The sequence below is a fragment of the Empidonax traillii genome, unplaced genomic scaffold (assembly GCF_003031625.1).
Source record: "Empidonax traillii isolate 1590-97213 ecotype Southwest subspecies unplaced genomic scaffold, ASM303162v1 scaffold378:size984864, whole genome shotgun sequence".
Taxonomy (NCBI): Eukaryota; Metazoa; Chordata; class Aves; order Passeriformes; family Tyrannidae; genus Empidonax; species Empidonax traillii.
This window is the reverse complement of record NW_020955571.1, coordinates 66,137-92,932: the sequence shown is the minus strand read 5'-3', so window position 1 is coordinate 92,932 and position 26,796 is coordinate 66,137.

The window sequence follows — 26,796 nt, the reverse complement described above, 5'->3', positions numbered from 1 at the left end:
TGCTGGAAAGTGTCTTTCACTCTTCCAGCCCATTAAGTGCTACAGCTTACATTTCCTATTGGTATATAAAAACATCAGAGAACTAAGAAGGTATTTTAAAATGACGTGCGTTGACTTGTATATTGGTACTAAGATTTTTTCTATACTGCCTGCAAGAAAAAATCACAGAACTATGGTGTTTCCATAGCAACTGCATTTTAATAAGGTGAAATTTCCAGTTTGATAGCACTGAACAACTAATAATGTCAGCTTCCAATGTTGCAGAAGCTCAAATGTCAGGAAGGGTCAGCATAAAATACAGGGCTAAAATTGATTCTTTGCAACAGTCATCTTTATTGCTAGCATAATTTCAGGAAAAGCCAATAAAAGATATGATTAAAACAGTAATCTTATTTTCACACACTTCTCATATGATATCCTCATATCATAAAACATCAATATTTAAAATATATCAATTTAAAGCTTATTCATATGCCTCCATAAGAAACTGCTCTTACTCTTAGATCACTTTTCACCTTTGAGCTTTTGCTATACAATACTTTATGTGAGAGTTCTGAGAATAATTTCCTCGTAGTAGGTGTAAAAGCTCAAAGCTCATACACTGGCTGTTGGTGTGTGTCGATGTTTGTCAGTCAGAACATAAAAACTCATTTGCAATTTTGCTGTAAAATCTCTGTTCCCTTAATGTCAAGAACTGAATTCAAGTGAGATTTCTTTTTAAGAACCCAGAAGAAATCACAAATTGGGATCTGGCTTTTAAAGTCAAAGGCCAGACAGGTCTTTGGTTTTCTTTTCAGTCCCTTTCTCTGTGTCTGTGGTCTGATGTGAGCCTTTCTGAAGGGTTCCAGTGGTGTTAGGCTGGAAAGACTTGGTATAAGGTAAAGCTAAAGAACAAATTTAACCTTGTACTAAGAAACCTCTTTCATGGGTTAAAAGTGCAGTGGATGGTCAGTGCAAAATGACATCATTCGTCTCCAACATGGTACTCACTCTCAAAAACTGTGATGATAGGATTATTTCAGGTTGCAGTATGAAGCTGTTCTCTGCAACTCCTCTCTTCAAATATAGCAAAAAGTAAGATTAAAAACTAAAATAAAAAGAAAAAAGGACTGTTCTTTTCAACCACATCAAAAAGATGCTTCTCAAAAGGAAGCTAGTAATTAAATCACTTATTTCCAGAAATTAAGGTTTTAAATAAAATATCAAAGGTGATTACAATAAAATCAGGGTTGACAGAATAGGATTTTTTTTCTGAAATTTCTGTTTAAGAGAGAATTTTTCCCTGTGTTTCATCATGAACCATGTAGCTCCCTCTGTGTTAGTGTGTAATCATGCCACTGCCTGGGTGGAGGACAACAGTAAAGGAAAGTCCTACCCACATAGTGTAGAATCATCTAAAAAAGGATGGGCATAATTAAATTCCCTACTGGGACTGACTGGGTTTATTTCCCAAGCTGTGCTTGGGAATCTTGGGATCCACTGGCCTGTTTGGGTCAAATCTGTGTCAGGGACCATTCCTCCGACTTCACTAACTAGACAACAGATGTCTTTCTCCGGAAGCACTTTTTTGGTTGATACCTTTTTGTTTTATTGTTTCAGTCAAAACAAATAGCCAAATATCTGTATATATTTTTGTTAGTGATTCATGCTACAACCTGAAAACATATAAATTTCCTTATAAACTGTGAAAGAACAAAATATATCCTGGTATCTTGCAGAGCATGTTTACGACCTACTGCATGCAATTACTGTGTAGAATTTTTGTGAATTTAACTTAGATTTTATTGCAATCATAATCTAACTCAGCCAGAGTTGGGAGTTTTTGAAAATTTCACCACCTAAAAGTTGGTACAGTACAATATCTCTGTAATTTAATTTTAATGTACATGCCTCTTAATAACAAATAATTATAACCCTCTGTATTCAAATATCTGATTTAAAACCTTAATGCAAACAGAAGAAAGTTTATATTTTACATAGATAATATGTTAGTGTATGAAAATTAATTTGTCTCAAAATAAAACCTACATAACCCTACAGTCATTCCATCTACTATTTCATTAATTACATTTCCTGTCTATACAGTGACAGCCATATTACACACAATTAATAAAAAAAGTTATCCAAAGCCATGAATATGAGAAATTATGACAGCAAAAAGTTATAAAAACATGTAAACTAAAGTATTTACATAATAATAGCACACTATCTTGAATAATTAATTGGATTTATTTAAAATTAGGCTGTTTTTCATGCAGAGATTCAGATGCCATCAATTCAGAAGGACTATACATGGTTTAAGTCACAAATTTGGACCCAGAATTTCACAGGAATGTTGTTTTCAGAGTGGTTACCTTTGAGGCACATCTGTGTTCTGCAGTGGGGTAGGAGGGTAAGCGAAGATGTTCTAAATCAGACTGTGATGGGGATGAAGTATCCAGAATAAACCATATTTAACTAAGACATCTTGACATTGGCTTTAAACCAGGCTCAACCTGCAATCTTCTTTCTAGATGAGCTTTTTGTGAAAGATACAGTGAGCAGGACACCCATCTCTCCATGGTGGTGGCTATGGAAGGTGCCAGAATGATGGAGCTGGAGACACTGATCCTGTGTCAATGTATGGTAAAGGTGACTTGACTTTGAGCAGCAACAGCAGTTTTGGATCTATAGAACCTTGAGTTTGCTAGAGAAAAAGGTTGAGAATTAAATGCAAGGAAGGGTGGGGATATATCTCCTAACCAGGACCTTTCCTGACGTTCACAACTGGGGTGCAAATATCCAGCATGTGACACCTTTACAACTCCTGTTTCCTTTGTAAACCTTATTAAAGCTGCTAAAACAGCTAAAAAGTCTGTGCTATAATTTGAAAAATGCTTTAATACTAAGGAGAAGATTCCATTTTAAAGCACATGACAATATGGAAGCAATTAGAAGTGTTTATGATCACTGGACCTATTCCTAACTGCGGTATTTGCATAAAAATAGCTGCTGGGTAGAAAATTATATGCAATTGTGCTTTTGCAGAATGTATTCACATGCAAAACTTCAAAACACCCAGCAGTACAGGCACAGAGAAACCATATCATTTTGGATATTTCCTACTGTAAATAATTGACTTCTCTCAAAATTAACTTCTGTGTTATCTGCACTGATTATCCTAAGAAATATATTTATTACAAGCACTTGAAAATTACAGCTTATTTTGTTTCATCTTACATGGAATACCTAATGTTTAATGGAAATATCTGTAGCATAGCTGAAGAATATATATTTGCTACTAGCTGTAGTACAACAATTTTTCACTATCCTGACCAGCAGCAGGAATGTGTGGTGCTCTAATTAGCAGGGTTCCATGGTATTTATTGCTCCCATTAGTGCAGCAAGACAAACCAGGGCATGGCGTTTAATTAGCTTGCCTAATGGTAGGCAATATGCTTGCAGGAAAATCAGATAAGCATTGAGGAGTCAGAAGCTCCTGGCTCTGAGTTTCATCCAGATCACACCACAGATTTCCAGTTGTCATCGAATTTCAAAGACTCACAGACAGACTCATAATGGCTTTTTGACATATAGGTATTTAGATGGGTGGATAGGAACAGCGTGGGATTTAAACAAAAAACAAAGGAGCTTTGGATTGTGTATCTTAGGACATCTGTCTAGCTTTACAGGTTTGGCTGTATTCTCCATATCTTCTTTGGAAAGCTGGAAAGTCATGGTCCACATGGTTCATTACAAAAAATTACAACATATGGGTTGGTTTCCATAATGGAAAATGACACCTAGACACCCTTCCTCACAAATTCAAGTTCTGCAGTATTTTCACCTCTAAAGTAGTAACATCACAATAAATGTTCATATTATTACAGTGTTTCTGGACATCTGAGGGCTGATATTTGTTGTTATGATATTTCACCTAACAATAGGTAATCTAGCAAACATTGTGGGGGGAGCATTACAGTGAAGGGCATGGAATCGCTTTCTCCCATTAAGGCACACAACAACAACTGGTCTCAATGGGTTTATCTTAATATGAATTTTTTTACATGTGTGAGTGTGAGTTCCTATTCATCATGGCCTGAGCTGCTTGCCTCCTGCTCCTGTGTGGACAGGAGCGAGGCTGCAGCCAGAACCCATCATGCATTTGTCTTTCCCCATATGGCACATGAGTTGAGTGGCTGCAGGGTTAAAATCTGAGGGAGGATTATTTAGAGAGTTCAGTTTTAAGGATGAGCTTAAACACAAGCTAAAATGACAGTAGAAATACATCAGCCAGAACATTTCATTTCAGTCCAAGGTTTTTAAAAGCCTGTTACCCTCGTGTTATTTTCAGAGAAAATGTCTAATGGAGGAGACATGAGATATCACTCAAAATACATAAGATTGGTCAAAATGACTCATAAAAATTCCAGTCTTTCAAAATACTGACCCACAGGTATTTTTATCAGATGTTAGGGAGGTGGAAGTCATTCTGATTTTTTTTTTTAATAAATAGAAACTATTTATTTTGAATTCTCACAAGAGAATCTCACATTTGCAGTTAAACTTTTCTGAGTAACTTGTGCATCGACCACTTAATATTTTAAATGCACAAATTCAGCAAAAATTTCAAGTGGTAAATTGTATTAATTCCAGGTAGGATTGTGAACAAGTTCATAACCAGTAGGACATAGAGTATCTAATAGGTTGTTCAATTTATGGGCCTGTTGTAAGCCAAGCCTATATTTAATTTTTATTGCGATAAATAGTGCTCCAAGGGATGAGACATTTGCACATAGGTGGAGTTTAATTTGGGAGATAAACAGCATTGAAAAATTATACTCCAAGAATTTTCTGTCTATTGGAAAGTTTTATACATAAGCTATTGATCAAGCAAGAGGAAAGATTTTGCAAACTATGTGGGTTATTCCTCTTTCCTAGAAATATAAAATGAATAAAATATCAGCTGAGAAGTTTGTAAGATTTTTATTCCACTCAGTTTAGTGTTTAATGACTATTAAGGGTAATTTTTCTGACAACAAAATCCCTAAACATAAAAAGGATCTTACAGAGACAAGGAGTAAATCACTCTGTAAATTTTCAATGCCACAAGGAGAAGAAATGTTCTAGCTCTAGGTAAGAAGGGGTGACTGTTGTGACAAAAGCATGTTTCCATGTAAGGCTGTGAGCTTTCTCCCAACTTTCCTTGTGCAGTGACTAATACAAAGCCTTTCACAGAATCACAAAATCCAAACACCCCCTTGTCAACTAGACCATGGCACTAAGTGCTATGTCCAGTCTTTCCTTATACACCTTCAGGGATGGTGACTCTACCACCCTCCTGGGAAGTCCTTTCCAATGCTCAACAACCCTTTCTATGAAGAAATTCCTCTGTTCTCCAGGTGAATGCTTTCAGTGGTGCTGCCAGCACACTTTATTTCCATTGCCATTGTCAAAATCTGAGCAATGTCAACATCAGCTCCTGGTACAGGGATCCATTACTGAGCTTCCTCCATGCAGCCTCTGCTACTCAGCTCCTCCCAGGTTCCCCTGCCTTTTTTCCTGACAAGTTTTACATGTTTGAGCTTTTTTCAGCAAGAACTTTCCCCAGGATGAATCTTCAGTTAGTACAGAGTTACTTAGGGCATCTGTCGGCAGCAGACAGAAAAGTGCTGTTAGCAGGATATTGAAAATTATTGTCAGTTTGTCATGCAGTCAAGGAACTCCTGGCAAATATCCTATCTCAGCATCTTCAAATAAGATGCATAAACCCATCAGAAATCCTTGTCACCCCATCAATTTTATATATGTCCCAAAATGAACGTGGAATAACACTTGAAGTCTGAATATTTCATTAATGGATCTACCATTTATATTTCAAAAATATGTTCTTGAATTTGTGAAAAATTGCCATGCATATAGGGGGTATACATGGCAATATACAAAGGCAGCAATGTTGGTGCATCCAACAAGGTGGTGGTTAACCATACTCAGCCATATTCCCAGTGATGTCCTGAAACTACACCTATCTACTCACCAGCTCTCAGAAGTACCCGCTGAGGTGTTTTTTTTTTCGTAAGTGTTTACCACAGAGGGTAAGAGGCAATAACACCACAATTATAAAGACAGACTTTAAACCCACATTACACAAACACAACATCCTTTCACAAACATCAGTAAAATCAAACACAGGCAGAACACATCTGACTGTTTCAGAAGGTCACTTCCTGGGACTGTAGAAAGAGTGACCAGTGATGCATTTAAAACCATACAAGCTTTCAGTACACCGGTAATGTGAAGGAAGTTGCAACTCTTCATCCTTCTGGTTGTAGCAAAGAACAATTTATCAAGTACAAATTGGGCTGCCTGAACTTAGAAACCAAAAATATTTTCCAGACCACTGAAGAAGACCACTGAAGTACAATATTTAAAAGATTTACCAAAATCTCCACAACCCCAGAAATGTCTTCTGTGGTACGAATTCAGTAGAAGTAAAGACTGAGCAATTCTTTAAAACCAAGGCAAACATATATCAAGGCAAAAGTTGGAAGCTAAATTTCATCTGGTACAGCTTTCTTGGTACAGAGTAGCCAGTCCTCAGAAAAGCTCTTGATAAACAAGAATATCTACAGATTCAGCACATACCAATTAACTAAGCCATTTGCTTATACAAAAAGGAAGAGTTCAGATTTTAGGATATCAAAAAAATGATTTAAAAAAAAGAAAGGCATAGAAAACCCAAATATTTACAACATAGTTCAGGTTCATTAGGGATGACTTTCTGTCAGAATGATCAATCCACAGAACGTGGATTGCTGTAGATGCATAACATGTTGCAAATATTTTAAAGATGTGGAGATGGAGAAATTTTAAGGTACTCATTAATTCTACATATAAAAAATATTCCTACTTCACACCATAATAATTCAATATCTATTAAAAAAAAAAAAAGAGAAAGGTAAGAATAATTTTCTGATCCTCTACAGTGAAAATACTCCACACTTTCAAAATCCTACCACAATCAGCTCGAAAACAATACCATGATGATTCAGAAAAAACCCAGAATCATAAGAAATGTATGTTGGAAGTGACCTCTGGAGCTCATCCACTCCAACTTCCCACTTAAAACAGGGAAAACTTCAAAGTTAGTTCAGGTTGCACAGGGTCTCACCTTATACAGTTTTGATATTTGCCATGATGGAGGTTCCAAAACCTCTCTGAGCAATTTCTCCTAGTGCTCTTATATCACAGCATAAGTCTCCTGAAATTTAACATGCAGCTGTTGTCTCTTCTTGACTCCCTACACACATGTGAAAATAAGTTCATCTTCTATTCTGTCCCCTTTAGGTAGTGGAGTAGAGCAAGAGGAAGAATTCTCTGCTCTTGACTGAACCAGCTCTGTTCCCTCATCCTCTCCTTGCTTTTTGTGTTCCCCTACCCATCCTCCTGGTCTTCTGCTGGGCTTCTTCCAGCCTGTTTACCTTGTGTTGTTGTCTGTGGTAGTCGAAACCTGGGCACAGCATTTCAGGTGGGGTCTCTCCAGTGCTGAGCAGAGGGAAACAAACGTGTCCCTCAAGCTCTCAGTTATGCTTTTGCTGCACAAAAGTGCAGGTAGGCATTGCTGCCGAATGGGCACACTAGCACATGTTCCATCTGTTGCCAGTCAGGTTTTGCAGCATTGTCCCTGGGCATCTGAGTTTAACAGTGCAGGACTTTGTGTTCATCTATGCTGGAATCCAGGATGCTTCTCTCAAGCTCCCTCTGAATGACAGCCTTTCCCTTCAAGTGTATCAACAACAACCATTTTTTCATCCATCTCAGTTTTGTTACATCTATAAACTTGGAGAATGTGCAGGGTAGAATGATGAAGGATCTTGACTCTAAGTTTTTAACAGGTGAGCTACTCCTTCGTGGAGAGTGGGATCCCCTAGCTTTCATCTTCACAGCCTGTCTTTCCCAAAGAGCCTCCATTTACCCAGTGCAGTGGTCCACTTGTGAGCTATCTGCCACATCTTCATAATCCTAATGTTAAAATTTTGGTTAATGCATATATCCACCTAAAACATATTTTACAGGCTTTGTTTTAGAGGGACTAAATTAGCATTTGGAGACAATTAGGCACCTGCAGTACATATTTTGAATTAATTTTTTTTCCAAAAGGAATACAGCTTTTGCTGTCTAAGACTGTTGTGTGCTGTAAACCAATTTGTTTTAAAAATGCACCAACTGAACCCAATATACTTACGTAAATTCATTCACAGAATACTTTAAATTCTCACTGCTACACAGTGATTATCTGCAAATTATTTTATATTCAAGGCTACAGGCAATACAATTTTTATAGTTTTATTGGTTTTACATAATTGTGTCATAACTTCAATTTTATTTCATGTTAACTGTGACAAAAGTCCTTAGCCAATTCTTTCAGACAATTTTCTTCAAAATATTGCCAAAGGACAAGAAAATAAAGTCATACATGAAGACTTGTACTTCAGTAGAAACCAGCAAAACAACTTATATTGATTTTGTAAGTGATTATGATTTAGATCCTTTCTGACTGCTCATAATAATTCCATATAGAAAGAGAAAAAATGTATAGGAATTATTCTCCAAACAAATAAAAGCGGAATATACAAGCATTGAGAAATTCTTTCAAAAAAATAGTCCCACTGGCAGACTGGGAAGGGTAGAAATTTATTTATTTATTTTGTGGTTTCTGAATTCAGTCATGATAGATTTATTTCAAGGTTGCCTTTCTTCTTCTCTTTTTTTTTTTTTTTAAGGATTCTAAAACCTGTAAGGAATGTAAAAAATAAATATAAGCACACAAAATTTAAAAAGTAGCTCTTATTAAATAGTTTTGACCTGGGTTCTCAAGTATGTAACTCTGGATCTTATTGAAACTAGAAGCTTTCAGGGTCATAAGAAAACACTGGAAAACAGTTCTGTTTCCCTTGAGCATTGCAGGACCAACTGTCCACTTAACCAAGGCAGGCAGTTGTTGAATATTGTGGATGATGTTCTGGCTCCTTGAAAAAGTTATTATAATCATCACCCTCATTTGTTACTTTTAAGCTGTGTTAAATCATACCTAACTCAAGCCAGGTGTGCTTGGCTGCTTCTTAAGGGGTTTTTTGGTAAGTTTTTGTTGTTTACTGAGAACACCTATGCAGTCATCTATCATTTCTTGCTAACAATCCCTGTTCTTCACCACTACTTTGGTCAAAATTTATTCCCATAATAAAAGTACACATTCACCCTCCTTAAAATATCTACCAAGGGCTGAGTTTATGTTTGATATTTTATTCCTAGTGAGCCTTGGCTCTTCTCATACTGCCAATTTCTTATTGTATTTTCATTGAATCAGATTGGATTCAAAGTAGTTCTTTTCCATTGATGGAGAATTACACTATCAGAAAATTCTTTGGCATGACACAACCACAACCACCTTTCCCAAGCTTACTGAAATCCAAGTAATCTACAATTTATAACTTTCATAACCTGCTTATTTGTGGTTATGTAACTTCAAACCGAAAACTTTGCATACTAAAATTACAAACCAACTCTTGTCTGACTTATGTGTCTTAAAGTTCAAATTTAAGGTGGTGAAAGCCTTTTAATGAAAGAATAGGGCAGGTCAGCATTATAGCTCATACCTGAGACCACCTGTGATGCTTTGCATGACGAGATGGGAAATATTTTCCTGAATTGATCTACAATTCTTGCTGCTGATTTCTGTGTGGCCACCTGAGGCAGCATGCAAAGTGCTTGTTTTTCACCCCAGGAGAAGGCTGCTGGTGCAGTGCAGCTGAATCAGTAAGGCTGGGGCAGTAGCTGTGCACTTGAGACAAGAAGAAGAGCAAAAGCCAGGAGAAAGCCCTCTTCCCACCTGCTATCAGTGCTCCCATCCCTCTCTTCCCTGCCACTGTGCCCTCCTGGCTCAGGAAGTTTGCATATAGCACACAGGGTAGCGAGTGTAGGGAATCCAGAGCAGCTTGCTCACACCAGCATTGAAACATGTGCCTCAGGACATCATTTTTTAAAGTGGCAATCATCAGCAGCCCAAGGCAATGAACAAATTAGAAATAGCTATGATGAGATCCACTGGAAGGGAAGGAACGAAGCAGAGAGAATACTAGATATGTGGAGCTTTTGTGCAGAAAAAACAGCATACAGGGCCATTTAAGCAATAGGACAAATTTTAGAAAACCTCAGAAGGTACATTCAGGCTGGAGAAAGGGATTGGAAAGGACTGATTTAGTGGCATAACTTAGAAATTGAAAATTTTAACTCTTTAGTGTGATTGTAGAGCAATGCAATGAAACTGATTTCCACTCCAAAGATATTTTTACTCTACCATTTTGCTGGTCAGCCAGAATTTCAGAAAGCCTGACAAGGACACTGTGAACAATAGGAAAATTACTTATGGTACATATGGACTCAGCTGTTTTTGAGAGTATCTGAATCTTACGGGTAGACAGAGCATCAATAATTTATTACTGTCATAAACTACTTTTGGCGTAAATCCTTCTGCATTCACTATCTACCAGCTTTATCTGCTATTGTGATGCAGGATTATGAGATTGATTTATTTGCCCCTGCAAAATATAGAAGATTGATATGAATACTTCATTATTCAATATTTGCTTCGAAGTCATTTTTATCTTAAGTACTCTGCTATTCTGAAAGGTAAGATAGACTAATTTTTTGTCCAAGAAGACCATGCAAGGCAACCATGATGTCTTCTTTCTATGCAAAATTTTTAGGTCCAAAAACCTAAAGCAATAATCTGGCATTGAATAAAACAAAATACAACAAAACATAACATAGAGATTGAAGAAAAATGGGGAAAATTACTTATGAGGGGAACATGTAATGAGGTTAGACATCAGTCCCTGAGTCCTCAGGATTGTGTGGCACAATGAGTAAAGAAAAGTGAAGGCTCCACTCCCAGAAAACTAGTCTATCTTCTGCTGGGTTATGCCAGGCTGTCTAGCCTTCAATTGATTCTCAGGACACAGAGCCTCCACCAGCACTTCTGTTCCCTTACTTCTTGTGTGGAGACGAACAGCAGTCCCACATTTATTTTCAAATGAAGTATAAGTTTTCATTTGTTATTAGAAGTCAACTTTAAATTGAATTTAAAAATCACCAGATATAAACAAATCTGCAAGTCATTATCTTGTTTAACCTTTTATCAATTTTGTGACAATTCCACAATTCTGTTACATAAATTGTGTAACATATCTTGGACATCCTATGCACTTTAATCATAACTCGACAGCACCTATAGAAAATAGAAAATTATAAAGCTACAAGACTTCTTCAACAACAAGTCCACAATCACCCTATAGCTACATTGCCATGCTACAATGCCAGATGCCTGCTTCAGGTTAAAAATTACATAATGCATATGGTGGCATTTAAGAATAAGTCTTGACTTGTTAGCAGCACTGAAATGTCTTTCTCAGCAGGAAGTCTAAGCTTTCTATGGAAGCATTGCTTTTTAACGATTGAGCTAGTTTTACTGTTAATATATACATGTAAACTTCTTCAATACCTATTTTTTTTAGGTTTTTTTTATAGTCACTCTCAGTCACAAACTGTCCTTTATTTTCATACACTGTTCCAGTTCACTGCCAGTATTTGCAAAGTGTCAGCAAGCTGGATTAGGACATTACTTGCAACTGTGCATCTATTGTTCACAACAATTCTGCTGAAGATGCTCATGAAAAAGTGAGATCCACCTAATCTGCTTGGGAACTGAGGAGTCAAAGGAGAAAAAGAATTTTAGTAAGAAGTTTTCAGTATCCAGGTGAATAGAAACAAGTCAGTGCTGAGAAGTAGACCTGTTAATAAAGACCATTTCTTGGTCCTTTTCAGACTGCCACTGTAACTTAAAGTGCTGAGTAATTGTATTTGGCATTTTAACAGGAAGAAGTTAGTTCTAGATTTTAGGAGAATCTATAGGACACTGTTAATCTCAGTTGTGTCATTATCAAGGCTTTGTTGTCACAGCTCTGTATGGCCCTTAATTTCTTTGCACTACCCCAATAACACAATAGTACCTGCTATTAGCCAGAGTTTTGCAGATGTAGTGAAGTGAGTACAGACCCATTAAAATATATGCATTGGATATTAACACATGCTGGGGCTTACTAATTTCCTTCTACATTTATATAAATAAATGCTGAAGAGAATACAACAGATGCAGGAAGTTATTCTTAACTACAGACATAAGGAATTAATTTTATGAAATGCTTATATTTTAATTTTTTGTGTTTTCAGCTTGACTCCAGATTGACAATTCTTGCTGCTTTTAAAGTCATTCTAATTATTTTCATAATGTTTTATTTTGCCAATAAATATCCTCCCAGATATTAATTTCCATTTTTAAAAGTTATATAAAACTGACTTCTTTTTCTCAAGAATTCTGTGTTTTATCCATTTCCTTTTTCATATTAATTTCCTCTTCCATTCTTCTCTACATACTTGAAATGCTATCTTGCAGAAGGGAAACGAAGTAGACTATCACATCATAATTAACTATCTTAACATCTGGACTCCAAATTAAAAAATTAGTTCCTTGTTCTCCTTCATTTGTGGCCTGAAAAAAACATGGCTCCAGGGGAAAAATCAGGTGTAAACTCTGGATTCGAGCTGCTGCACTCCCAGCCTGGGCAAGATACACAGCAAGATGTAATACTTGCAAAACTGTATTTCCCTTGGTATGGTCTATCAGTTACAATGTCTACTGGCTCCACAGGCTGGGTTCTGCGGATGTAACATAATTCACAGAATGGGTAAGGTTGGAATGGATCACAGTGGGTCATCGGGTCTGACCTCTCTTGCCCAAGCAGGGATATCCCAAATTACATGGCATAGAATTTTGCCCAGACCTTTCCCGAATATCTCCAGTGAGACAGACTCCTGTCTGGGCAATCTATTCCAGTGATCGGTCACCTGCACAGTAAAGAAGTTCTTCCTCATAATTAAGAACACTCTATGTATCAGTTTCCGCCTGTTGCCTCTTTTCCTACTGCTTGGCACTACTGAGAAGAGCCTGGCTCCATCCTCATGACACCTTCCCTTCAGATACTTATATACATTGATGAGGTCGCCTCTTCTCAAATCTGGACAGGCCCAGCTCTCTCAGCCTTTCCTTGTAAGAGAGATGCTCCATTCATCTTTGTTGCTCTCCCCTGGACCTGCTCTGAGCTCCATGTCTTTCTTGTACTGAGGAGCCCAGAAATGAACACTCCAGATGTGCCTCACCAGAGCTGAGTAGAGGGGCAGGATCACCTTCTTCAACCTGCTGGCAATTCTCTTCCTTATACACCCCTGGATACCATGGGCCTTCTTGGCCACAAGGGCACACTGCTGGCTCATGGACAACTTGTGTCCACAAGGACCGCCTTCCCTCCCCTCTCCCCGCTACCCCCCTGCCCCCATGCTTCTCCACAGAGCTGCTTTCCAGCCTGTACTGGTGCCTGGGGTTATTCCTCCTCATGTGCAGGACACTGCACTTACCGTTGTTGAATTTCAGACAGTTCTTCTCTGCCCATCTCTCCAACCTGTCCAGGTCCTTCTGAAAGGTAGCATAGCACTTTGATCTATCAGCCACTCCTCTTAGCTTTGTGTCCCAACACATTCTCCTCATGTGTTGCATATAGAGCATGGATGTTGCTCAGTTATGAATTTCAGGGAAGGGAATGTTCATGGCTGGACACTGTCACTCTAGTTTGGTGTTACTGAGGTTTCCTTTGCAGTCTTCAGGCATTAGGGATTACAGTGGTGCTCACATACACTTTCTCTTGTTAGAACCCAATCCTTGAGTTAGGCTACCTCCGGAAGATTTCTGGTGGCTTTTTTTTTTTTTTTTTTTTTTTTTTTTTTTTTTTTTTTTTTGATGTTCAAATGTTCGTTTGCTCACTCCCAATTTAGTGCCTTAGTAAATGGGTTGCCCTCCCTAGTCCAGTGAATACAGATTCAAGTATTCATACAAATGGGCAAGTCCTAATAGCAGAGCTCCCTAACTAAGCACACCTTATCTCTGTGTGCTAAGAACACCTTGCTGGGAAACCAGACCATGATTTGAGGTCCTTTTTGCTTTCCCTCAAGAGACTGGATCTACAAATAAGATTAGTGTAGGTCCTGGTCTGATGATCCTATCAAGAGTCAAGTGTGGCTTGATGCTCCAAGTACCGCTGTAATATTGTGCTTCATGTGGTTTTGCATGTGCCCAACAGCCAAAACATTGTAGTTTCAAGGGGAAGGTGAAGGGGGACTACATGTGAAACTATAGTACTATCCTTTTCTCATTTGCTCCTTTACACTGGCTATTTGAAAGAAACAGAAATAAGATTTCATTCCTTTTCTTTAGTTCATATGTGCATACCCATATAATTTTTCTCCTAATTTCTAACCTTCCTTTTAAAGGACCCTGGAGCATTCCATTAGTTATGTCTACATTGATCAGCTGTGCATTGACTTTTCACCTGTACTAATGTCCACTGCTCCTTTTGTCCCTTTTCTTGAATATGTTATTTTCAGTGCCTATTTTCATCTCTTATCTTTTGCCCATAATGTAGCCAACAGCTTCAGGTCCTCATTTACCTTAAGGAGGCCACAGCTTCTTCACTTTTTGTATTATTTGCTAGTTACTCCTAATCCTTTCAGCACTTTCTTTTGCCCTACTATTTCATAGAAGAGTTTATATACTGTAAATTGCTTTCTGTCTCCCTTCCCCTTAAGTTACCATCTGTTATGCATTATCCTCAAATGCTATTTGCAGTCCAACAAACTTCCACTAGAAACCATGGGTTATTTCCCTTAATTTTCTTCTTCACTCTAGATTTGGCTCTGTGTAAAGCATATGTGCAGCTGTTCAATGCTTGCTCAGAGGTTTATCTGCTACTTCAACACTTTATCTTCTTGCCTTCCATTTCTTTTACCTCTCACTCATTTTCTTGATTTTTCATCCTCCTTTTTTCTCTGTAGGATTAAAGAGTGAGGAATAAGTGTGCCTGCAGTCTCTCTCTGCAAGGATCTGCAACCTCATCCAGCCTCTACTATTGCCATCAAGTCAGATGTGAGGGCAGGAATCCTTTCAGATTGTGCTATGAACTCACTTGCCCTCTCAGATACTTCAGTGAAATGGGACAAACTGCCAGCTGAGGTGCATTTCTGTGTTTCAACATTTGCTTCAATAGAACACTGTCTTCCTTTGCCAGTGTGACTTTTTGTTTGATCCTGAACTGTAGTACACACTGACTTTCCTGTAACATTTCAGAGATCCTTCCTGAAGCTTTTCATTTTGTCACTTCAAACTAAATGCTGCAGAGATCCACATAGCCATTGCTTTCCTCCTGCTGAGGGGGGCAGATATGGCTGTCTGTTCAACATTGTCCAACAGTGTTTCTCCAGCCAGCCAGAGCACCAGCTCTGCCATCCTCCCTACCTGTTATTCCTCTTAGTATTAAATGGAAGATCACTTCAGTCCTGCAAAATCCTCTCTACAACTGGCGAAACTGTGCTTCCAGAATCTGGTCAGAAGTTTATTTCTTAGACCAGGCTATTTTTCTGTGAGTTATTTGTATCTCTCCATTGCAGATGGTAAGCAATTTGTTTACCAATCTCACTAGAAAGAAGAGTGTTCTTTCTCCCCCTTAATATATGTATAGCTTTTCCTCTCAGCTTTTTATCAGTGGCTTGGACCCCAAAGGTTTCCTCACCTATCACCCCACCTTCACATTTTTCCATTCGGTGTTTCATGCCTGATCAAACATGAGACCAAATCTCCCTTTGATATGAGCATCTTTTGCTTGACAGCAAGTGGATACAACTTTCTCCCAGAGGTGATCCTTCAGACCTTCAGTCCTGATGGAGTTCAAGGACACTAAATTGCTCAGGTTCTCCTTTCTGCAGGCAGATTCTTCCACAAGAAATTCAGGTCGTCCCTTTTCTTCAGGGGCTAGGATACTGCCAAAACTGTTGTTCTAAAATAGTTATTGAAAGAAAACTTTTGACTTCTGCAGATTTATTTCCCTTTAGGCCTCTTCCTATGTTTTGAGCACAGGGAATATATTTATTTTATATTTAAAAGGTACCGTATCAATGGGCCATGATAGCTATGATCCATTGCTATGTTATATGTCAGAAACCCATTTCTTGATTTCCTAAAGATAAATATGCTATGAAAAATGTATTCAAAACAAATTATACAGATGGTAAAGGCTATAGGATAAAAGAAAGTAAAACTTTCCCAATTATGATTTCTCTCTAGCTATTTCCAGAAACAAATATTTTTGACAACATTCTAAAAATTTCATTTGCCCTTAGAAATTTTTATTCTGAAGTGTGCTATGTTAGAATAATGACATGGTAGAATAAATAATAAAATAGACAATATGAAAGTTAATAACAGTGGGGTATCTTTTATTTTGTTTTATTTCAGTATTTTTGGAATATATATGACACAAATGAAGGAAGTTCAAGAATCCTGTGAGATATGGCATAACAATGAATTAATACTATTAAATAGTTCAGAGTTGTCTTAGTAAACAGAATTGGAAGAATGATCTCAGCAGGTGTGATTACAAGGACAGATCTGAAGCACTGCAAGTTGACATTTTGGATTCCCCCTACATTACAGTTTAAACAAATTAAAATCCTCATAAATATCCAAACAATCCTTTTTTTCTCCTTCAAGCAAATTTTAAACGGATTTTATAGAAAAAAACCCCTTCCCAATATGCATGGTGGCATTAGAGAAACAAGAGGCTCTAATATAACCTCCAAAGTGACAGTTTCTGTTCCTGGTGAAGTTGGTGGCAGAATTCCAGTGTTTTCAGGACATGTTGGAGTATAAGCATAGCAGCTTTCAGCAGATTTATTTAAATCTGGAACTTCGATATTTTGAAACTTTAAAGTTTCACCACAGAACTTAGAATCAAAACTAGACTTCATTGCCTTTCTAGTCCCCCATTCTGGCACATTCTGCAGTATCTGGGTTGTCTCAGGTCAGAGCGATTATGTGAGCCCACAGTTTAGGGTGGACTGTAGAATGATGTATTGCCCAGAGAGACTGTGGAAATCTTCTCTCTGTTTCTCTACATGTCTGACTGGAGTTAGCCCTTCAACATGCCATATGTATGCAATGCATGGCCTAGTATCATTTTTTATTCAACATTTAGCAGCCCAGAGAAGGACTGCAATTGCAGCCCATGTATCTAAGGAAGCTGATCAGCGAACACCAGTGTTATAAGATATTTAAGTCTTCACTCCAAATAAAAAAGTCTTTCTGTAACTGCAGCTGTACCCTACAAGGCAAAATGCCAGGTTCTGTTCACCTTGTGCTTGAAGGAGAAAATGTATGAAAGCTGGATATTGACTGGCTTTCTACTTCATTGTTATGAGAATCTATTCTGGCTTTAATTTTTTCCCCCAATTAACTTTATATATTAAAAAAGGAGGCAATTTAAACAAAGTTATTTAACATGGATAAGAATAAAGATCTAAGCAACCTGCTTGAATTGACCCTGCTTTGAGCAAAGGGTTTGGACTGGTGGGACCTCTAGAACTGCCCTCCAGCTTCAACTATGCTATTATTCTGTGCTTCAGTTCTGTAGCTAAAAAACATCTAAAGTAGTGGGAAAATGTCTTATTAACAGTCAATATGAAGATATTTAAAAAATATTTCATAAATCAACAAAACCAAATAAAAAAATGCACTATTAAAGCATTGCATTCTAACTGGATTTCCTCTCCTTGGTGTAGCTTTACTATAGTGAACTTAAATTTCCAAAGAAAATGCAATTCCAGGGAAAGAAAGAGAAATTTGTTCTTTAAAAAATATCTGTATAAGAAAATTTCAGAACATGTTTCTTTTTCTTTTCTTTCTTTTTTTTTTCTTTTTCTGAGTTGTGCAAATGGTTTTGACTTACAAAAAATCTAGTATTGCACTGGAAAATGTGGTTTTAAAGAATCCCCAACTAACAAAGGATCCTTAATCTTGACTACTTTTATGCTGTGAGAATGTTCACATGAGTGTTTTCTCCAGCTATGCTAAACTCCATTCCATCTTCAATCTGACCTGAGGCAGGAGAGGCCAGATTGCCAGAATGGTTCATACTAAGGTCATTTCATGTTGTTTATGATGGCTGTAAAACTGTCAGATACAACAAAATAACTAAATTGTTTCTGTGGAGGCTACTGCTTCCACAGTAGTCTGGAAAGTTATGCCGAGGGGATGGGAGTTCAAGCTTTTTTGTTTCTGTGATCTGTGGTTCTGGGGTAACATAGGTGAACTCAAAATCAGATCAGTAAATTTTAAATCATCTGTACCATTTGCCTTCACGAAAACTGACAAAGTGAACTGCCCTGTTCTGGCTCTTCTCCCAGGCACTTTTCAAGAATCATGTGAGTCCAGTGGTTCCCTGATGGAAACTGGTTCCCAGTCCAGTTAAAGATTTAGCAGCACTTTCCATAGCCACATGTTCCTTTCCTCATTTCTGGCATCAGTCACGTGCTCGAGACTGAGTAGTGATGGGTACATATTGCTTTGAAGGGTTTAACTACTCGTTTAATTTCACAAATAAACATCTCATTAGAAGGGTCAGAAAAATATGCATGTTTGTGTTCAGCATTTTTCTGAGTCAGAAGCTCTGAAGATACTTCTTGGAGTAGCTCCACAGGCACAATAAGCACCTTCCACCTCCTCTGTGACCCCACAAGTAACCAACTGGTTTCACTGATTAAATATTATTTTCTGTTTTCCTCAACTCTTCAGGGGTTTGTTACTATTAAAAGAGGTCTGTGCCTTCAGAAACTATAGGTCTGTGGCTGCAGTCTGTAACTCCTGCAGATGAAGATCAAGGCTCCAGTGCTACAGCTCTGCCTCCTGCGGCAAACCCAAAGATGTTGCCAGGACCTGGGAGCAAGACTGACTGAGACCTGTCTCTAAGAAGTCTTGCAAGGTTGCTTACAAACTCTGACTTCACTGCATACAATGTAATTTGGGAGTCTTTTAGGAAATGCAAAGCCTTAGCTACATTTTTCCAGGGCAGATGGGATAACTGATGACACAAGAATTACCTTTTTCTGGATCTTTTATCAGTGTTACTGGAGATGAAGTTTTCTACTCACAACACAATGCTGTTTGCCCCAAAATTTTTATGCAGGCATTGCAAGCAGACTGTCTATTTTGTTCTCCAAGACATGGTCAGCATCACTGTAAATGCAAGTATTACAATATTTAATTCCACAGAAGTCAAGCATAATTAGAAGACCTTGAGGTCAGAAAGGGAACATTAGACATGATAATATATCTGGGAATATTTCAGCAGAGGAATAAAGTACTGCCTGTTCACTGTGTGATGAAAACACATCTTTGTCAACCTGGGGAACTTCTGAAGATGATATTTGGCTTCCCCATCCACATCGTGATGCCAATCACCCAAGGCCAGCCTCCACTGGGGATATTTGTGGACCACATAATGGGGATGCACTATAATAGACAGGCTTTTTCTGCAAAGGCAGAATTCATTCGCTGATGACCCAGCAGAACCTGAGGCAGGACTATGCATGTCGACTGAGGTAAAGAGTAACAGGCAAGGCAAGAGCAGTGACAAGCCCCATTCTGCTGTTCTGCATGCCATCCTCCATTTAATCCTCAGTGGCAAGGCTTTGTGGCAATCCAGGATCCCTGCTTACCCCTGGACAATGTCTGCATTCCTGTGAGGTCCCATGCACAGGACAACTTGAACCTTAAACTGATTCTTCTGGTGTTTACATCCCCTGAATATGACCACCTGCTTTACAGCTGTCTTAAATAGAAGCTATTGCATTTTTGCTTTCTTACAACTTTGTGTTCAGGGACCTGATGCATATTTAGAAATCTTTGGAGGTCCAAACTTTTCATCACATTACTTGCTATAAAAAGTATTTGACACACCTTTATTTTATGGAGGCTGCTCCATTGCTAGTTTTTAACACACGGTGAAACCATACAGGTGCCTTGAAGGCTTTCTGAAAGAGGTCAGACATGCCCATGTCTCTGCAAGCAAGCTGCCCTATCTGGACCTTTTTTGTCCTTTCTGAGGATGTCCAGCATCTGGCAAACACTGGGAGGAGCTGGGCTGCAAGGAGGCATCCTAAATTTCACTGGGTTGTGCAGCTGAAAGGAGAAGAAATCTGTTGCCGGTTTACCGAGGCAGTATACTTTCCAGATGGTGCAAAACTGTGGTTATATCTCTTGTGTTGTTTCTCTTCCTAAGACAGGAATGCGTCAACAAACACATGTACAAAATAGGATTGTTCAGAGGAACAAGACTTGAAAAACATTGTTCATTTATAGGAGCAGATGAAGGTGACCCGTGAGAAAACCCTGAGAAAAATGTTATTATGATGTTTTACTCCATGTACTGTGATAGACTTCAGAATTTTAAAAAACAAAAGAACAGCTGTTAAAAGCTGTAAGCATTGTCCAGAAAACTAAAAATTTGGAAAAGGATTGGCTTTAGACTGTCTGGTTTTACACACAGCTTGTGACTGAGCTGTTTTGATGCAAATTTGTGTTATCTTTGTCAACACAATATGTTTACAGCCTGAACTCATTTATCAAACATTTGATTCAATTGTAAAAGTGAATTTCTGGAAGCACAGTCACAATGCAAGTGGATGCAACATCAGTGACTTCAAAGGACATGTGTCTTCCTGCAATAGAGGATTATACATGTTCCTGGTAGGTCACAGTTTTTCTGAGACCTTTTTACCCCACTTCAGCAATATACAGTGGCTTTAAGTAGAAATTAGCTACTTTTGCCTCCCTTTTTAGGTCACTCACAACCTTTTGTTGGACAAAATAGACAAACTCCATATATTTTGTGCATAAAACCTAGCCCACCTCTTAATCTCTATCTGTCACTTTTGTCAAAGCTTTTTCCATGGGTTACTTTATCATAGAATGGCTTTGGTTAGAAGGGCCCTTAAAGTTCATCTAGTTTCAATCCCCTGCCATGGTCAGGGACAGTTTCCACCAGACCAGGTTGCTCAAAACCCCATCCAACCTGGCCTTGAACACTCCCAGGGATGGGGCATCCGCAACTTCTCTGGGTAACTGATGCCAGTGCTTCACCAACCTCACAGGAAAGAATTTCTCCCTAATCTAATCTAAACCTACCCTCCCTCAATTTAAAGCCATTAACCCTTGTCCTGTCACTACATGCCCTTGTAGATAGTCCCTCTTCAGACTTCTTGTAGTCTCCCTTCAGGTATGGAAGGCCATAATTAGGTCACCCTTAAACCTTCTCTTCTCCAGGCTGAGCAATCCTCTCCTTGTAGGAGGTTCTCCATCCATATAATCGTCTTGGTGGCCCTCCTCTCAACTAGCGCCACAGGTCGATATCCTTCCTGTCGTGGGAACCCCAGGGCTGGATGCAGTACTGGAGATGTGGTCTCATCAGAACAGAGTAGAGGGGCAAAATCACCTTCCTTGACCTGTTGGCCACACTGCTTTTGATGCAGCCCAGGATATACTTGGCTTTCTGGGCTGCAAGTCCACATTGCCAGCTCATGTCCAATCTCTCATCCACCAGCATCCTCAAGTCCTTCTCAGCATCCTTTTGATGCCTGAGAGGCTGCTTGAGTGTTAGGACTCAGTAACCCAGGTGCTGATTTCTGCAGACCAGAGCATCACAATATTTCATCAGAAATTGCAAATGAAATGCAATGGAAAGACATCAAATAGATTTTGGTTTGCAGTTAAAAGTGGAAAAGACAGATATGCTATTTATTCCATGCATACAGACATAGAATGAGCCACACAAAAGCAAATCCCCTCACAAAAAAACTAGACCCCATATCTACATTTTATTTGTACAGTAGCTAGAGTGCTTCCCAAAGGCAGAAAGTTTCTAGGGATTGTGCTCATACTTGCCTCTTGCAGACCATTTCTTACCATGAAAATGACAACATTCCAAAGAACTTCTGAAATTTGAGTCTATTCCAAAGATTTCCAGAAACTGGAAGTTACAATGCTGGCCTGGCCAGGGAAACGCCTGATACTGTTTTGAGTGCTGTAAGGGAGGATTCATCTCTGTTTTCTGAAAGGCAACTGGGTAACTGAAGAATTTGTACCACTCCCAGGATCACTGTTTTACAGGGAATAGGAGTGTTCCAGAACTCTCTGATGAAAAGAAATTGTTACTTTGCCTCCGAATCACTTTCTCTGAACCATTTGAGAGACCATGAGTGAAGGGCACTTTAGAACATATAAATGACTGTAATACATTATATTTGTTGTCTGGTTTACATCTTTTTCAATCAAGAAAAAAATCAAATCCTCCTGTTTGACTGTCAACACCTGGAGTCATATAAAGTGATTCTGTCCTCGTACAGGAGAATCTGTAGTTTGTGAGTTTTGGGCTGTGGTTTTATTGTTGTTGTTGCTGTGTACAATAGCTCCCAAAACCCTGGCAGCACAGTACCAAAACCAGGAACGGGGAAAATACGACCTGTACAGGATCCATTGGGCTCTTCACTGCTCCCAGCTTGGAAATTCCCATCTGTATTCCAGGCCTTGATTATGTGATATCCTAACCTGAAAAACATTAGGAAAAAAATCTCCTATGCCTTTTCATCTCCCGCTCTGGACATCAGTGTAATGAGAAGGTACCAGATGTGTGGCAGCTCCAGTTGCCTACAGGAAAGGTGAGGGAGACATTTGTTTCCCTTATCCTCGAACTCACCACTGTAAAAGAAGTATAAATTAACTTTGTTCAGGATCAGGACAATGGTATCTTACTGGATGCTAACATTTTTCACTATACACTATACAGCTGCTGCTCTTTCCCTTTAGACTAAATGGGTGTTTGTTTGCAAGCCCTCTGACCCATTATTTCTCCTTTTTCTCCTGGCATTTTGAGCCAAATCAGCATAAATAAAATTCAGTGTTGCCCGAAATGATTTGCATAACTTCCTCCTCTTCGTTTCATGGAAAAAAATTTCGTGGAAATGCCACATTTCATGGAAAACCAGAAAATTATTAGCCTATTTCCTTTACAGTGTTAGCTAGAGATTTGCTAGTGTGTTCTGGATCATGGCTGAGGTGTCTCTGGAGACTGTGAAGGAGTTACAAGAAATAACCATACAAATAATGTGAAACTAATAAGCTCCAGGGAAAAAGAGGAATATCCTCTTTTGACTATTTTTAGCAACTTTCCACATTAACATAAAGAAATTGTAAAAATTAACTGTGACAGTCTCCAAGGGCATTGTAGTTTTGTCTTTCTAAGAATAGCCCAGTGAGTGGCGCACGTTTGCCTTTACTGCAGTATACTGAATAATGTATCTGCAGAGACTGACAGGTGGAGTTGATATTTGGACAGCATGACTACCTAGCTTCAGCAATGAAAATAATAAGAGGGAAAAGTATTAACAGTTTAAAAGATGCCTATTTCACTAACTGAAAACTTCTCAATAATTAAGTCCCTGAAAGTAATATAAAATAAAATAAATAAATAATTTCATACATTAAAAGAAGCAATCCAATCTTAGCTTATTGATACACTGTATAAGAAATGTATCACTTGTTTTCAAATAAAGTGACATGGTATGGGAAAATAATTATATGAAATACTCTTTTGCTGTAGGTAAGCACTGAACTTTGAGAAGGAGAATTTAGCACTACTGCAGGAAGAATCGAAGATTCACCAAGAACTTCAGAAAAAATGTAATACTGGAATTAAAGGGTTCAAACACCCACCTGTGGGACAAGGAAGAGCTGATATTTATGCTGCCTTGGAGGCACTTTCCAGACTGTGTAATTCCGCTTGATACAAAATGTGAATTAAAACTCTCACCAAGGATCATAGAAAGATGTTACCATATACTGAAGGGAAAAAGGGTTCAGGAAACAAGACCAGAAAGGCACACAAAGCAAGAAGGCATTCTGTGATGAACTGTACTGCACTGTGGCGAGAAGTGCTTCTCTGGAGCAGTTTTGTTCTGAGTCAAGTTTCCTCATAGCCCCTCAGTTTAAATCCAGTTATTCCAAAATTCCTCCTGTGATCCTATGCAGCTTTTTTAATCACGTTACAGAGGTCTTTCCACAGCGGAAAAAAAGTCAGAGGACTCCAATGTTATCAGTTTAGGCCAAGAAGGGCATCATTTCCATAGGATTTTAGGTTAGCCTGTTTTTCTGCTCTATTGCATCTTACATATAAGTTGGGCTTTTTGACAAATGCACATTCTATTTAAGAGACTAGAGCAAGCATACAGCATAAATGTGTCAGAAATATCTCTCTTTTTAAACAAAACCATCTTTCTCTGGTTTCACATCACTTGGTATTTTTACTTGGCTGCCAGGAAAAGGTTTCTTCTTGCTTTTCAGAAGCTGGATGTGGCACCTGACCACAGTGTGATCATTACTCTTGTACCAGCAGGGCATAGCAAGGATGGGAGATCATGGAGGTGTTACAGGAGAATCCTGTCACCTTTAGCAAAAGCAGCCTCTGATTTTCCATTGGCCTTAGTAAAGTTTTTTCTTATATTATATCCGAGGATGAGGGAACAGAATTAGATAAAATAAGTAATAATTCATGGGATGACATCTCAGGATCACAGAGCTCCTCTGGATCTGGCAGACATCCAGATATTGTTTGAGAATACCGGTCTTGTCCTCAAGCTACATCCAAACTTTTACTGTAGCTTATAAAATTTATATTTATGGGCAAAGAAACCCTCTCCACAGGTAGGTAACAATTTTTATTTTAAAAAGACAGAAATTCCCTAGTAAAAGTCACAAATAAACTTGCATTTTAGTCTCTGGTGTATTTGATTTTCAGAGTGTTGAAAATTCCACCACAGAGAAGACATTTGTACTATTGAAACTGCTAAGAAACCATCTCATATATCTGCACATTGTCCCTTTATTCTGGAAATGAAAGGTATCACTGTGTTAAGAATCAGTATTTTCTCTCACTTCCCTGCTGAAGTGAAAAACGACTGGCAAATATGAGTGCAGTTGGAGTGCTATGCCAGGTATTACAGCTGTTTCCCTTGAGAACAGGACAAAGGGTTCTCAAAGACTTAAAGGCATACAAAATCTTCTCCCATGTTCCTTCATACATATCTATTTCCATCTGTGCAATGAAGAGCAAAAGAATGGAGAAAATGGATACTTCAGAATTGCTCTGAAAAAAAATGGTTCTTACAAAAAAGAGGTATTTAAATGCTTTGCTCAGTTCATGTTAGAGCTGACCAATTCTAGAGAAAGCAGAAGACTGGATTTTTTTACAATCACTTGAATGCAAGCTAAATTGCTTGGGTTTGATGGTTTTAATCAGTGGTCTTACATGAAATAAAAAAAATATTGTTTCATGATCCAAACAAGGCAACACTAATGGAAGTGTCGCCTATGACCTTCTTTTTTATTACCTCAGAAGTTGAGCAAGAACCTTGTTATATAAAGCCATCTTTCTTTTTTATTGCATGCTTTAGTGGCACAGCAACAAAAAGGTCACTAAGAGAGCAGTCCAAGAATCTGAAGCCAAAAAATAAATCTGTATTTCAGCCTACCCTAGAAATAGTGTTCTTTTAATTAAGGTAGGTTTTTCATATTTTATTTAAAGAGTTTGAACCAATGTGATTTACAATAGCAAATTATGAAAAGTATCTTTCAACTCCCTGTCCTTTCACATCAATTGAGATTAAGTTTCCAGCATCTCTGTCCCAGTATTTTAATGGTCTATTAGCACTTGCCTTCTATTTTCAGAGCCAATAAGAGAAGTACTAGTTAATGTTAAAGCAAGATTACCCAAGTCTTAGAAGCTGAAGAGGCATGCTAAATTCTAAATGCTTCTCTCAAATCCACAGTGCAATATAAATCCTACCTGGTTTTTACTGTACTAAATTTTTTGATTGTGAGAAAGTGTGGTCAGTGGTTTATATTCCTCAGTTAAGTGTGATGGAATTCAGGGAAGAATGCTTTACTGAATGATAAAAATCAGAATCATTCAGGACTCTGTAGCATACAGCTTATACTCTGTAGTTTACAGCTTTCTAACAAAAAGTGCAACCATCACACTCCAGTGATATTTCCGGGTTTGTTGCCTTATGCGTGTGGAAGACAGTGAGCATGAAGCCAATCACTCGGCTCAGCCATTGAATCAATTACATAAATTTTGATTTACCAGATGTAGAATTCTCTTATGAGATTTCAATCTTAAATGGTATCAGAGTATGAACGTGGGAAGACTTCACATTTGCTTTCTAGACATAAAAAGCTGAAAATCTGTTACTGATTCGAGGAAGAGAGTTGAGGGAGTGGAGAACTGCTTTTCAGGGCAATTTTTCTAACATTGGTCCAAGATCTAGAAGCTTTGCAGTTCTGTAATCCAACAGAAGACTTAATCTTCCAAACTAGGCATGTTCAATAGGAGCTCAACACGACCTTCTGTCTGTGTGCTGGTAAATGAATTGGTAACAACAAAATTAAGGTTTTAATTACACCGATAACAATATGCACATACAAAGGGAGACTTAAGTTTGAAACCTTCTGTATTCCCTAAAATATCTCCAGCTGACACCTAATGTATCTATTTCTACCCAACAGGAATATGCAGATAATTTGCTTAATTTTTATCTATATTTTTTCACAAAAAGAAATAGCAATCTAGTTTTTTCACTCAACTGTATTTTGCAAGTAGTCCTGGAAGGGGAAGTACATGATTTTACAGCTTCAGATAAATCATGGGCCAAGAGATGTACATTTTAATTCATAAATTCATAGTGAAGTTCACAGCTTTCCACTCCTTC